At 39.2% G+C, this 16,316-nt stretch overlaps 1 protein-coding gene across 4 annotated transcripts in view; it reads right to left on the bottom strand.

Annotated features, from left to right (window-relative positions):
* LOC124153942 (ABC transporter G family member 20) overlaps positions 1 to 16,316 on the bottom strand; it is a 277,735-nt gene that overhangs the window by 82,516 nt on the left and 178,903 nt on the right. The window contains exon 1 of one of the 4 annotated variants that reach the window (XM_046527366.1): positions 6,242 to 6,396. The exons of the other annotated variants lie outside the window; for them this stretch is intronic. The gene's annotated coding sequence lies outside the window, so the exon portion shown is untranslated. Of the gene's footprint in view, positions 1 to 6,241; positions 6,397 to 16,316 lie in introns of those variants that run through there. 4 annotated transcript variants of the gene reach the window in all.

Here is a 16,316-nt window from a genome sequence, read left to right as displayed (position 1 = left end):
AAAGGCGGTCGAAAAAATATATTAGGTCTATTATTACATAGCCTTGTCTGTATGACACGCCAAAAACAATTAACTCACAAGGATTATTCAGCTGAAATTGCACAGCCGATTTTCCAACTCATTCCCGAACATGCCGCAGTAGGCGTGTCACCCTAAATAATAAGAGGATGACACAATAACCAAATAGTCAATCTCGTTCTTCACCTTGCATTTCACTCGAAATTTTGCAATCCTTGCGACAACTGGACCTTGACATGTAAATAAAATTTGATTGAAAGGCAGTTGCGTAACACTCGCCCATTGATAAGGCGGCTCACTTTTTCTTCCAGGCCACACTTCCTGCACTTTACTACCTCTGCGGTAAAAAAAGAATACAGAAATCTTGGGAGGAACCCCTGAATTTTAGGATACTGCCTTCGAAGTGGTACCATGAAAATTTCAACCTAGCTGAATACACTCCATTCAAAGCCAAAATTCAAACGTGAGATAAGTTTTACCTGGGGTCTACCAGATAAGTAAAAGCACGGTTAAGTCACTCCGGTGGTGGACGTACTGTATCAGTTCATCGAATGGCAATGAGTGCGATGTTTACGAGTACGTCAAAATGACTAATATAATAGAGTGATAGGAACAAGTATGAAAACCTTTCGTTATGAAATAAATTCCTAGGACACATTTCAAAATTAAATAAGCCCTTTATTATTGGCTGCGCTAGACGAAAAATGAAAGAACACAGTTAATATTTTCATTCAAACTCACAAAATATCAGAAGAATGGTGATAACAATCAAATTCTCTCTACAGGCATTCATAGATGTCCCACAGTAGTCTAAAAGCACCTTAATTAGCTTGGATAAAAAGTGGGAGGAAGTTGTTCATTTAAAACCCCATCAAGGACCTCAATCAAAAGAGATATTGTGGCGAGAAACTATAGAGGGAGCTGCGAAAAATAGTGAACCTTGGGAATATAATGAAATTTAGGACTGGTCAATAATTAAACGGAAAGAATAAAAGCCTTATGATGAAAGCTAAACACCCTTGAGGTGGATTGCGAAATTACGTGGGCAAGGCCAGAACAGAAGGGAACGAACAGAGACATCAATAATAAGATATCAAAAGATAGAAATAAGCTCTTATAAAAAATTTTTTTTTTAAAACCAGCCTTTATATTTAGATTACAGGGGATGAGCAACGTTTATATATGACACAAAGCAAAAAAACTCAGTGACCCCGAAAAACCAAAAGTGACGTATAGGGGGGCTATAGGTTGACTGGGGGGTGGTTAAAGGGGGGTTGGAGAGAAAAAGTTATATTTTCATGTATTGTCATCGGAAATGAAGAAGTGTGCAAAATTTCAGCGTTTTTGCTTCACAGGAAGTGAGTCAAATTTGAGTTACAAGATTTGTACCAGACAAACAGACAAACAAACAGACAGGTTGGTGAGTTGATATAAAGGCTGGAAAAAAGGATCCATTAGCTTGAATAACACCGCGTAAGAATATTTACAATCACCACTATAAGCAAATAGTATGACAACTTGGCGTCATATCTGGCAGTTACTTTCACGACCTCATTTTATGTAATCCTTGCGTTAAAGATAATCCTAGCAAACTGGAAAGAGCCACGAACATAGTGACATTGAACGGAATACATAAAGGCAACGAAATAAATCATTAGTTGTATTGGCAACATGCAATGAATTCAGTACTCAAAGAAAGGAATCTTTAAGGTAAAGGGGAGATGAATATTACTAAGGGTACTTTATAATCAACCATCACCTCAATATCCCTCACAGCAGCCGGGTTCTTTGTTCATGTAAACATTACATACGCTAAAAGTATTGGTTCCAGCATCAAAAGTTGTTCATGATAAATCACGAGGAGCTTGGCCAGTAACACTAAAGTCACTCGCTACATGATTCGCAAGATGGAATTGGAAACAGCTAGCAGAAAAATAATGTCAGTCGAGCTCTTAAGGAGCTAATATAAACAGTGAGCCGAGTTGGTACTGGGAATAATTCCTTCAATGGTAAAGTCCTCAAATTGAAATATCTGTCGCGTAAATGTTCAAAGACTGAAACCCATCATCTAAAGCAGGACCATAGATCTCAACCTGAAGCACGAACATTACAATGGAGGATTCTCCAGTCAATCACTAAATTTTCAGTCACCCACAGCACATGTGTTTACAAAAATCCACACCCGCGACGCTGACGGTAGACGGATCCGTATTTCATGAGAAATAAATCAAAACAAGGGTTCAAGGCAGCAATTTATATTCGACCTGGTATAATTTAACAAATTAATAACTTCTCAACGCCATTTCTCTGGAGTGCAAATATTCTATTTAAAACATTGCGAATAAATGGGTCGCCATGCCCTCATCGCCGTGCTGAGGAAATTTTAGAAAGCCGACTAAAAAGCGAACGAAGTGGTGGAACGAATCAAGCTTCTACTGGACGAAATGGGAGCTCCTCAATCTTACCCCCTTACCCTGAAGTCACAAGAGATTTGCTATCTCTGAAATGGACGGGAGACTCGTATACGTAATGTTATGGCTCGAACTGTCACTCGTCACCTTATCCCATTATTTTCTTCCATGTGAGGCTCGGGGGTCGTTAGCGTTGCGATAACACGCACCGCGCACCGGCAGTGATGATTGCAATCGAGACGGAATGGTATACACGAGGGTAAGGGTGATAATCGGGAGATTCCCTCCGAGTCGGGCACGATTCATGAATCACGCTTCACGGGGGAAAACAATAGAGCACTACAGGTCGCTCGGAATCCGACGGTCACACTTCAACTAGGCGAATGATTACGTCGCCGCAGCGGGCGGCGACGAGCTAAAGGCATAAATACAACGGCGTGTACAAGTGTCTGAGATCACGGAGCAACCTCCCGATAAAACCGTGTCTATTTTCTAGTAGTCATCACCGCGGGTAAAACCCGACAGATGATAAAGTTAAGAATAGAGTTGAAACGACATTAACACCAAAATGCTTGGAGATTACTATACGAAACGAGTCTAGCATGCAAACAGTATCAAACGAAATTCCGGTATGGAAAAGCTTGATAAGGAAGAATGATTAGCGAAAATTGGATGATACTTGAATTTTAAAGTCTATTTTCGTTCCTCATTCAAATAAAATTCGTACGTTAAGGCTTTTGCAAAAAAAACTGCGAGGGTAAATTATGAAACAGAAGCGAAAATACTTTGGAAAACTAAGTGATTTGGAATGGAAGAAAAAAATGGAAAATAAATGTAAAATATTGGAATGGATAAAACTTAACCTTATGGATCGATATTAGAACACAATGTGAGAATCTCAAAAGACGACGTCAAAGAATGCAATAAAAGGTAAGGATAGCCGCATAAAAATGAGAGAATCAGAAATGGTCGCATTTAAAAAGCCTCAGGAGCACAAAACAAAAAAATATCACCTAATAAGAATCTAATGCCTCAATTCCTCGGCTACGCTGAGTACTCACGAAAATATAATCATACCCCCAGTTAGCATAATAGTGTCCCCTATTGCCTGACTAGAGTCAATTTATCATGACGAAAGACTGTTGAGAAATGTATGGAAGATTATGGATGACAGATCTATTTATCAGGTAATAGCGAGAGACTTCTGCCAGCAAAAAGTCTTTGCCATTGACTGAGAAGAGGTGACCTCAAATCAAGAAGTCAGGAAGGTCTCATAAGTGTTTAACTAAACTATGACGATGCTGGAAAGTGAGGATGACGTAATTTCACAGGCCAAATCCATGGGAGGCAGCATATATTCTTCCATTGAAAATTTACACCACACCATTGCATCATAAATGCGAAGTTTACCGATAATCTGAAAGAAAGAACATTATCGTCCATCCAGAAACATCATTTATATGGCTACTCAAAGCGAACTCTTAAAGTATGAATAATTTAATGACGACTAAGGCATCACTGAGAATATATCACAACTGCCGTATAAATCGACCTAAAATACATAGCAATTGGGGCTGACTAGAAAAAATGATTATCCATAGCGATGTCATTAATGCACATTTTTTGCGCTGATGTAGTCACATGATTTCTTTCTAACGCAAAACGAACATTATACATAGCTAAAAAGGAAGTTTAGGAGATAAATTTTCCGAGGCTATTTCGCTCTGAGTGCGAATATACCGGCACAGATTAAAACAAATGTGATGAATATATGCTATAAACTATACTAGGCACTATACTACATGCGTTGAAATATTTTCATTACGACTTAACAAGACAGGTGGTCGCGAGTGGTGAGGCAAGTCACGAGTGAGTTGGAGCTATTACTCCTTCCCGTTGTGAACCATCTTCACTTAATGTACTCATTGTTCTAAGTCTTGGCCATAGGGTATCATAAATTTCTCGAGAGCTTCGATCTCCATAAAATTAACCCCACTCCATTACGGTTATTTTAAAACAGCCAGCATGTGACTAATATCATCATTGCAGTTTTGGCGAAATTCATCAAAGTCTATACGCACATCAATTAGTACCTATGTCTACAAAGTATTTTAAAAGAATCTTCAAGCTATATAAAACAAAAGAACTCATCTGTATCTCTAAATTGATTTACGAATTGAGTATTGCCTTTGACTGAAAAAAGTGGATTAGTAGAAGAAAGTAGAATTAATTAGGAGTAAGTATTAAATAAAACCCATTCGAACGTCTGTATGAAAAATTATGACTAACGAAAACGCGAAAGGACTAACTGATTGGAGATTGGAGATGAGTTACCTAAGATTATGGGCCTATGTTGAGGATGATGATTTTTTCACTCGAATATACCGTATTTACGATAATCCACGAAAGTATTTAGCACCTTTCTTCAATATACTCTCAACACGAACCAAATAGCTACGAAAGCATTATTATCCCGATAACTGAGAAAACATGTATTTCTTTCAAGCAAGAGTTCACGGTATATTCAGACTTGATAAATATTCTGGTCTCATCAAAGAACCCATATGGCACTTTTAAAATTCACGCGTATTTGGTGTAAGGCCAAGATATTTAACAGTAGCTATGGTATGTAAATTGGATCATTTGAATTTCTATCTTAGCTTCAGTCAGGAAACAATGCCAAGAGTCAGCTGCGCATGGGACACCAATTATCCTGTTGAGGAACGCACAGGTAGAAAGAGGGTGGCTTGCATCGCCGGAGGTGTTTTGCTGAGGTCAAGTGATGCCGAGAAAAATTAATTTTGATTGTTAATTTTGATCACGAGAAATAAAGTCACCTGTAGAAGGAAACGAATCAGGGTCCTTTTATAAATTCAAAATGCTTAGGCGTTACTCTGAGAAATTTTGACATCATGATAAAATTATAACCCGAGCAATAAATATTTTTCTTTGGATTTTACAGATGTCCTATGTGTTTCATGTCGTTTCAATTATTTTAGGCCCTCCTCGTTCTCAATCCATTTGGTGAGCATCCTGTTATTACAGACCAACTTAAAATCATAAACCTATCTATAAATGTACTTGCATCATCAAGAGATTGATAATATGCTGTTACATAATTTTATTGAAATTATTAATTTTGAAAGTGGAAAATTGAATGTTTTCACCGAATATCGATAATCCAATCGCTCAATTCTTTGATATCGGACAAAAAGCAATTAAAGAAGTTGACAGGCAAGTAAAAGAACTATTCCGTCTCGCTACAGGAAATGGCTACGGCAAAAATTGAAATACATTCAGAACACCTTCAATTTAACCCTTGATCTATTTACATTCCATTATTTATTGAGAACATTTCGGTCTTCTAGCACCCTCATTCCCATGCTTAAACGTTAGTTGTAATTTTATTCTAAAATAAATGCTGGCTAATTAAAAAAAATAAAGCCTGCAGCTGTTACATTTAGGATAAATTTAAGTTATCACCTAGAAATTTTTAAGAAAAATAGAGGGTACTACTGTAAATATTTGACTCTTTCTCAAATACGGATATATAGCATCTCAGGAAACATGAAGACTAAGTTTTCAAATTTTTAGATCCAGAAAGGTGAGAACATGGGTCTCCTCTACTGCCCCTGAAATTTTCATGATGGCATATTTAGTTTTAACCAAGTAGTGTATCATAAAAAAGACCAGTCGAGCGGGAGTGATGCGTCCCCTTAAGATTAAATATTGCGAACGACACGACAGCATCATTACTTCAAGTGGATAGACACGAGGAGGATTAAAGGAGGAGTAAGGCTGGATGCACTCACACTAGACCTTGGTCACCTATTTTCGGACGTCCAATTAGCCAATTCCATTCGGCGCGCGCGACAGACAATCGGTCCGCCTCCTCCCAGTTCTCGAGGACTCGAGCCAAACAAGTGAGCACTGCCACGCGCCGGCGTTCCAATGGGTCCCCCGCAGACAGTGTGATCAGAGACGGAGAGGTAGAGCCGAGTGAGGTATGTGTCGCTGTGAGCTTCACTCCTCCTTCACTTCCCCATTCCAACCCACCGTGAGATTCTCATTTCTCCCCCACCTCCCACCAATCTCACACCCATCCCTTCGCCGTTTCCCCGCGTGTTTCGAACCGCCGACGACGACGACGTTTACCAATCACTGCTGCGACGCCGAAGAGAGGGAGGAGGGCATCGTTACGAAACGCGCATGCCTCGGGCAAGGGCGACATGTACTTCTCCTCCTCTTTATCCCCGAGCACCATGCGCACCCAGGTATACGCGTGCGTGTGTGTACAATGAGTCAAAAAATGTTTCACAACAAAACGGATTGGCGCCACTCATGCTCTCAGATGAAATTTGACTTTCTCTATTGTTGTACGATATTCTAAGTTCACGCACGTGAATCAGGGGAACATGGTAACAAATGCATTTGTTTACTTTTGGATCATACAGTATAAAAAATAAGAAAATGACACACTCTCTTTCTTCCCATTTAACAATTGGAAATTTATTGGTTTTGGGTCTACTTTTGGTATTGGACAAGGCATAGGTTTAATTTTGAATCCCCAATCGTGTAATATTGAGATAATTACGTTACCTAACACTCAGAGGGTTAAAAATAATAATAATACGTCCACAAACATATTACCTACAGCGATGGGAGACGTGAGATTATGTCTGCCACCATTGCAGTTGAAGTTGTAGATAAAGTCAAAATAAGTTTTATTTGAAAGGAAAAAAGAGCCCTCTACCATGAATCTGGCTTTTATGGATTTATTTATCTATTATTTATCATGGATTTTACTTGTCTTTGGCCTAGTGAGATGATCTCTACTCTAATCGATTATAACCAACCTTCAAGTTGCATCACTAAATGAATGAAAGTATTGTCATATTAGTACATTTCAGAAAATATTGAAATAGTATCAACGAGACGTTTGAATTATTTGTTTTCTACCAAAGCCATTTCGTAACATTACGCCTTCTATCAATCACAATTTGATAATTTTTCTGATCAAATCAAATGGAAAGTTTAATTTTTAATCACCCCACCTATCCTTAAAGGGGAAGAACCCAAAATAAAATTAATGCTAACCCAGTGACACAAAGTAGAATTTAATCAACATATCTTCGAAATTATCGCAAAATTGCCCAAAAGGAGCGAAGGCACCTCTTTAAAATAGGCCACCCTCAAAGTGTCCTAATACCGTTCCCCAGATCACATCTGCCCGGCCTTAGAACCTTCCCTATCATTACCTCCACCCATCCATGTGTTTCTTCATCGACGGAGCTGGGTCAAGTGGACGGCCAACGCCATGTTTCCTCTCCGCGAATAGGAATCCACCAATATGTACACTAGCCACCTCCTCGAAGCGCGTGGACACGCATCGCACGCGCACGGTAAACGACCAAGGCTCGCTATTGCATACCGTCCCTCCCAATTCTCCCGAGTCGAGTCCACCGATTCGTCACGGGATCGACACAAGACACCTCACCTAAGCTGAGTCGTGATCTCCCGGAAAAATAAGGCAAAAGTAAGCAAAAATATGCTTTCTGATAACTAAAACAAACGATTTTCCCGGGATTCCCGCCGGGTTAATGATTCAATTTTTGCCGACGCTTCGAGCTCCAACACAGGGTTCATCCTCAGGGCTACTGAATGTCGCCTTATTTGTTTTTTTACCAAGAGCAATACTTACGTCTTATTTTGGTTACGATATGTTGACTGATTCAGATAACTTTATGGCACCACCAAAGAAGCATTAAATTGTTTTAAAAATCATCGTATCACATGGGACGAATAAAGAACATCAACATGGAGGATTGAAGAGACTGAGGAAAGAAAATTTTCAGTAAGATAAAGAGACTACCGACCGACAAGCCACCTCAGGCATTTATGGCTAGAAAGATCAGAGGGAGAAAGTTTCAATAGGTATATTCCTGCCAACTTTTCCCAATATCCTCTAGTTTAACCTTTTCAACCCCACAAAAATGGAAGCCAGGCTCAATTGTTACGCTGGTAAACTAACCACCACGACTTATACCCTTGTTAGAGACCACAGCTCTCACAAAATTCGCGGCTTTTACGTTCCTTCAGGAAACCACAAACGGGCTAAAAGCTTTCTTCCGGGCAGAAACCATTTCTTCCGCAGTCTCCGAGTCTCGTAAAGTATTTCTTGCCTCAAAAAAATCTCTCCGATCTTTATTTTTCTCCTTTCGGAAGACGAAAAAAATATAAGAAAATTAAGGCCGTCGATGAATTTTAAAACGGCTCCAGGCCCGTCACATAGGTGGTTCCCGCGAGACGACGGCATCATAAATTATTCCGGAAGTGCAAAACGGAGCCGGAATCAGCTCTTTCTTCTCTTGACTCTTTTTGAGGGAGTGGATAGTATATGGGTGCTAGCCCAGGGAAAGAAATACAGAGCCGCCGGCGAAAGAAAGCCCCCTCCTCACCCCGCAGAATCGCCGATTTGGGCGTCTGCGTAGGAAGTCATTAGGGGGGACGGGAAGTGGGACGAAAAAAACATTTGACGATCGGAAACGAGTTAGAGAGAGCCAAATGCCATAGCTGAAAATCCCTTAATCTTAAAATCCGTCCACAACATTAGCTTAAGTTGACATATTGTGAACCAAACCAATCACGAGAACGCATCACACCTTCCAGAACGGACGTATTTTTGTCTTTTTTCGGGGCGAAAACTCGTTAAAAACTTGTGCTAACATCTTAAAATTTTCAAGGTATACCTACAGAATGTAAGGTACTTTACATTCTCCTGAGCCTCAAATATAAAACTTACTCAATTCATCCATCCCAAATCAAGAGAAAGAAAAAACTATGCAACAAAATCATTTCAATATACATTAAGAACGTTAGATCAGTTGTATTTCGGATACTGCTCCAGGTAAAACAACTGAATTAAGATGAAGTTTCGAACCTATTGTCGAAAGTCTTCTTCAGATGTGGACTCACAAGAGCCCAGAAGAAGATTCTCAACATTCTAAAAACTATTGAATTACGGAATCGCAGACATAGTCTCCGATCGGGCATAAAAAAGTTGATTTAAAAATTGATCGAAAAATTCCAAACCGTGTCATTCGAAGCAACAAGATTCCATAACTCGTGCGTAATCCCTCAAAATAAACAGTGACTGAGTTGCTACAGCTTACTTCCGGTTCGCTACTGAGTTTTAAATTGATATTTTAGGTTTTTTTCATCCACAGGCCTAATATAACAAGATTGATACCATAGAGTAAATCTTGCGATGACTTGCGAAAATTTAGGCGATAAAGTTCCCGTTCTCATCGTAAGGAATCGTTCGAGGAACTGCTCACATCCGTATTTCCACCTGAGGATCAACTTTCTTCTCGTAACTTCACATGTGAATACGTGAAAAAATGTGTTTTCAGACGTGCTCCGCAGTTCTTTCGGCATATGATTCCAGTCTCCGAGATGAGAGGACTCTGGGCTGAGCTTGTGTGGATCATGATTGACGAAGATTAATGAACCGGCGTTTTGCCATAAAAAACTCATACAATGGTCTCACAACATTTCACCCGATCCGTTAGTCTCCTGGCATGTGAAAGTTTAGAGCAAAACTTAATTACGTCGAAGAAAAGGACACAAATTCAATGAAATTTGAGAAGTTTTAAGCTAACCTAATAATTAAGAGGTAGAAAATATGATTTCGAAAAGATCTCCAGCAAACGATATGCTACTCTAATATCTCAAAAACCAAATCACGCAATCTGAACTCGCCAATATCGAAATAATTCCAATTATTGATCCACTGAATGAAAATTTCAAGATAAAAGCCAAAGAGAAAATAATTAAGTAGGTAAGTATTCTGAAAATATTTTGAAGACGAAGAGGAGATGGCCTACCTAATTGATTTCGCGATTTTGGTCCCTATCATTCATTCAAGCCGTGAAATACTCCCGTTTCGTAAATAAAAAAGAGAGTTGAACCATGAACATCGCGATAACCGCAACGATGAGAACCAGGCCAAAGGAAACCAATGAAACAGATTCAACCCTGAAATATTGTAAATGTCCAGTAAACTATACGTATGGTCTTCCGGTGTTCTACGAGAAGGAAAAACGGAGCCATGCTTCTCCTTCTCATTTTTTTTCAAAATTAAAATCACATAGAAATCAAACTTCTAGTCCTTAAGTACTTGTAAAACATTTTGAGAGAAAGCTATTCCTCATCAATAGTCAAAAAATCAAACCTCCTTATCAAGAAATAGAACATGTTAGCGCACTTATCCCTTAGTTCAACGACTGAAATTCTCAAAATTATTTACTTTCGCGGGCGAATATTTGAATGTTTATTGACGTAACTTTGTTCTTTCTTTAACAATTCTCCATAAAAAACACTCCATCTCGTTCCAACAACACTTATCCTCTGAGGTATCCCGAGAGACTGATTTAAAAGTTTACACGATGAAAAACTTCCTGGTCTAGTTCTGGAGACGCACAGCTCGTATCGGCTTAAAAAATTCTATTACCTGGTTCAAGTCAGTGCTGAATGCTATTATACGATTATGGATATTCAAGCCAAAAGCGCGGTGAATAAACAAACTCAAGAAAATAAACACTAGCTTACCTTGCATTATACAGCTCTGCGCGTCTTGGCGATAAAAAAATATCCCTTCAATGTTAATTATAGACATTTACGATCAATTTTAACTCTAAATCATTTTCTGATAATTTAATATTCTGCTCAAAAGCCGATGTCAATTGCTTAAGTGCTGTTTGGTAAGTCTTCCCTCTCCTGCAAACTGGCAGTATAGAGGTTAACAGCTGCAAGGTTAGCGTGTGGCTCATTTTGCAATATTCTTCGGTTACAGAAACTTGCATGGAATTTTTATTGCCTGAGGTCGAATCCTCAAAGGAGTAAATAAGGAAATGAATTTGAGCCTGAATTTAAGTACCTAACTTCTGACAACCACTTACAACAGGTAAAAACTGGTAAATTATTTTTCCGGGATTCCCGACGATTTCCCAATGATTGTTGGTATATTTCCAGCGTAAAAAACAATTCGCGCATGAAGTTAGCACAAGGCATTGAGAAGAAAGGAGATAAACATTCGAATTTCACTAATGAGTTTCTCATAGACATTGAAATTGAATGAAAACGTCGTAGACATCTGGAGAGCGCTGAAATGTCCGGAAGCATTAATGATATCATAGGGTAATTCATATCATCAACACAGTTATATTAAAAGCTTCAAGCTCTTTAAGCGATTGGAACAGTTTCGTACGTGTCAAACTTTAGGGCAGTGTAAAATAAAACTGTTACAGTATTAATGTTCTGTAATTAATCAACACCACCAAAATCAATCAGTGAACAAATGCCTTGAGTATTGCATATTTCGCGTCACAATCAAAAGATCACTCATCATTGAGGTTTAAAATCTGAGGGAGTAGTCATGAAAAGGCAGTCAACACTTTATGAGCAGTAAAAATTGGAAAGAAGAAGTCTGGAAACGAACAAAAAGGTTAAAAGCTCCAAGCCAAGACTTTATTGAATAAGTCAACTTTAATGAATTACGAGTATTAACAGCACCATTTCTACTCAGTTTCTGCAATATTCTCGAAGCGATTTCAGCAATTTAGCTCCTTTTTCATGGTAGCGCTTTCCAGAGTTCAAAAACTACCTTGTGCGAGATGCTTAAAACATTAAACTGCCTTGGCGCTGAGGGTCGAGAATACCTGAGAGAAGCTGATGTTAGGAAGAGATATGGACGTTTCTCAAGGAAAATGGGGACTAGGAGGTAACACTAATATCTGATTAAAGAAGAAGGCCAGCATCAACAGAATAAATTAAATTAAAATTATTATTCCTAATAGTATTTATTGAACTTACTTCGTGAACTTACACAGTTGAAAGAAAACTTGGTGTTTATGTATTATTCTTTGTATCAAAATAGGTATCGAGCGTCAGTGTAACGTGAAGATGTCGCGACAATGTTTTGTGAGCATTGAAACCGAGGCTGGCTCAATAGATCGCGTTTGCAAACAAACATTTTGCACAGTTTGATACCGAAACAGCTTTATTTTTCTATTTCCTTGACGTCGTCTTCATTATAGACTCTACAGACAATTGTATTTTGAACAAAAAGGACGGCCATAGTCATCTTCCTGTGTGATTTATTCTTTATCACTAAGGAGGACGCCCTTGAAAAACGTCAGGGAATTGGCCAGATCGCTAACTATTCTCGAATTCAAGCGATGTAAAGCGCACGCTTTGTCCACATCTATTAAATTGAAATACACTATAGAAATATACAATAGAAATAAAGTTTTTAGTCAAATTTAACATATACACCATGAGCAGTCTGTTGCAATTTTCAATAACTTGTAATTTTCCAAAATAGAAGAACTGTGACTCAGTTGTGACTCAGATCATGTGATAACAGAGAATCGCCGTAATTTTCTCAGACGGAAATTTCTCAAAATGGAACCCGAGATAATCCATCACACCCTCTCAATACAATCGTTTATTTTATAATGTAAACGACAAATTCCAAGAAAGTAAATAAACTTTATAAAATCAGGATTTTTAACTTCTTAGCCCAGAGGGAGGAAAAATCACATTTATTGGCGTGCGACAATTTTTTCAAGTCTATTTTCAATTATTTGTATCGTAAATGTCACCATTAAAAAAACTCATCCCTCTGAACATAGAAACAAATTCGTATCATGATGTATACAAGGCTTCCAATATCATTCGGCAATTCTTTCACGAACTTGGGGGCTCCGTGAAATACGCTGGTAGTGTGCCAAAGTACCTATTATAATCGATGGGGTTAATAGGATGTTCGTATTTTTTTCTATGCTCAGCTTGTAGGCTATTGACTTTTTGGTGGCGCACTGCCAATGAAGTATGATGGGATGATTTAGTTTTTTAGCTTTACGGAGTGGAAACGTGGACATTGAGGGAGGATGTCGAGAGAAGATTGGAGGCGTTCGAAATGTTGGTGTGTAGAGGAATGGAGAGGGTAAAGTGGACGGATAGAAGGAGGAACGACGAAGTGCTGGACTTGGTGTACGAAAACAGAAAGAATTTACCTGAGATAAGGAAAATACAAGAGCGTTTGGATTTGGAGAGTACTGAGATGGGATGGGATGTTAAAAACTGCGCTAGATGGAAGAATACTTCGTATCAGTGCTTACTTTCGGCCGGAACGGCGTTCCGACAAATCTAAGGGAAAAGTATTGGGTACTACAATTCGGCGCTGCACCGGCAGTTTTAATGACCTAATGTTATTTTTTAATATGGTAAATCATGATTCCTCATTGTAACTTTCATTACAAGTTTTAAAAATTCGGAAGTTTTAGGGGAGGCTTAAGTTTGAAAATCATGTTAGGGTCAGCGTAATGGGAGAGGAGACAGCCGGACTTATTCTAAAATGCTCAACGCAAACCCATGTTAATCGGTAAAATACTTTTATTGGTGTACCTAGCTTTTAACCACGATTTCCTCACTCCGACTATAGCAAGCAGCAACCCCAATCCCTCAACGAGTCCCGACCTAGCGCAAGACCCAACTCATCGCCTGGCCAATCCGCTGCTCCACTCACAAAAATCTCAGCAAAACACCGACGAGAGTTTCCCTTCCTGGTGTCGGCAACGAGCCACTGAATCGGCGCAACAGCTGAGCGGGCACGAGGGAGAGAAAGAAAGAGCGATAGAAAGAGGGAGATATGTAGGCAGGCAGGTATGGATTTATATATATAAAGGTAGTTTCGTAACGTTTTGGCGAGCCTACAGCGACGTAAGCGAGAAAGTCTCCCCCTTTCTCCACTTCAAAAGTCGTCGTCACCGCTGCTGTTTCAACTCTTCTCCCCCTCCTCATCCCCCCCCCCCCAACCCCGTTGGCCGACTCCGCCGAGACCTCATTTTCGTGCCGTCAACAAACAAGCACTAACTAAGAATAAGACATGCCGTTATCGGCTGATTTTCGGAGCATGGCAGGGAGAGAAACCGTAATGGTCAGTCTGATCGCTGCAAGAACTCATTTCATTGAAGCAGGTCCCAACCGAATCTGTTTCGTATCCCAAAAAAGATGATCCCATCGTTTGCCTAGGTTGTACTCGGATCACGAATGCGCTTATGGCCGGTTTTATTATGCCAGTTCAACTTAACCGTAACACGACACAGCCTTGACCATTAATTATGACAGCTGAAACCTATAGACTCAGAAAATTGTAAATTTAACTAGTGACCTGAAATTGATGAATAAGATGACTAGAGTTTTCTTGCTCCCCAAATTGTTACCTAGACATTATGAAACCGGCCGTTAGTATTTTTACGAATTAATCAATAGCGAAAAAGTGTAGCGAGAAAATTAAAGGACACGCTGCACTTTCGGGGGATTTTATTTCGAGACCTCGTCATTTATAATATAACAATGCCAAGATCCGTATGGTGGTCATTTCCTGAAAATATAAGTTTCAAGCTTAAAAAGAATCGATTTTATCTTGAACAGAATAGCCAGCCGAAAAGTCTCGAAATCCACCATAACAAGGAGGCTCAATCGCAAAACAAAACGCACGTAAATTCTCTCATAGTTTGGGTGGTAGTAAAAATTTGACATAAAGCAAAGTAAAGCATTAAATTCCGGCCTTTTTACATTAATTTAAGTAGATTTTGATCCGTATTGGAAGCAAGAATTGGTTTAAAATTGAGGAAAGTATTGTATGTGCACCAAATACAAATCGCATGGAAAACGGTGTGCAGCGATGGCGGGAAGACATAAAACGCTCATTCTCAATAACAAACAATAAAATTCAAACCCAAAAAATAAGGTGACCAATGACGAGAGAAATGGATATGATTGTTCATGTTAAGGTGGATATTTCGAAAAATACTTGGGAAGATGCATGCAAGGCTTCCAATATCTTTCGGCAATTCTTCACGAACTTGGGACTCCGTCAATTGCGGTGGTAGTCCCCCAAAGTACCTATTATTATCGATGGAGATCGATTCCGTGAAACATTCGAGGAGTTTGCAAATCCTTTCTCTCACGCTTCAGCCGACGAGATTGGAACTTGAAAAGGTCTCTATTCAAGAGCGGTCTTGCAACTCTTCTCACGTTCGATCATCTGGAGAATCGAGAATTCACTGCTAAACGCGATCGAGCGATGGAAGAGATACTTCGAAATGAATTCTTTTGAAACACAAAATTAGGACTCCACGATCATATTCTTAGTATTCCCATGTACTTAGTTAAATGAAAAATTTAACAAATTTTCCGGTAATAAATATTTTTCAATCAATGACAATGTATAATAAGCATGGTAAGAGGGAAACTGCTAGGGTTCATTCTTTTGTGTGATTAGATATGCCTTGATTGATTATTGAATTTAATTGGAGGGAGCAGACGAGCAACGAGGAGGACTATTTACATCGCACATACCCACGTGTTCATTTCGGAAATCCCCAAGTATGAAGACGATGAGACCATAAATCGAGCCGAAAGTCGATTACTTCAATTTTATCCCCGGAAAAACGAATCGAAAAATTGTTTTGGTCCATAAAAATAACTTTAGCTGGAGATATTATCACACCTAGTGGGGCCCTCACCTAAGACTACATCACGTAATCAGGGGCCTTGAGTTTTGGCCGCACGTAAGAATTGGCTCAAGCGAAGACAAGGTGTGTAATGTTCCTGGGAACCAGATTTTTCCGGAAAAAAAACACCCGCAAAGGCAGACAAAGAGAGAGATAAATTTCCATGGATCTCTCGCAAGAATTTGTCAATGGGATACGACGTCGCCCTACATAAATAAGCAACAATAATATAAAACCTAACCTTGATTCCCTGAGTTGGCAAGGGGTTTCCAGTGCGGTAATCTACCTTTACGTAATCTAATCA

This window comes from Ischnura elegans, chromosome 2 (assembly GCF_921293095.1).
Source record: "Ischnura elegans chromosome 2, ioIscEleg1.1, whole genome shotgun sequence".
Classification (NCBI taxonomy): Eukaryota; Metazoa; Arthropoda; class Insecta; order Odonata; family Coenagrionidae; genus Ischnura; species Ischnura elegans.
The sequence above is the reverse complement of the archived record's forward strand: the minus strand, read 5'-3'. Positions and strand labels throughout refer to the sequence as shown.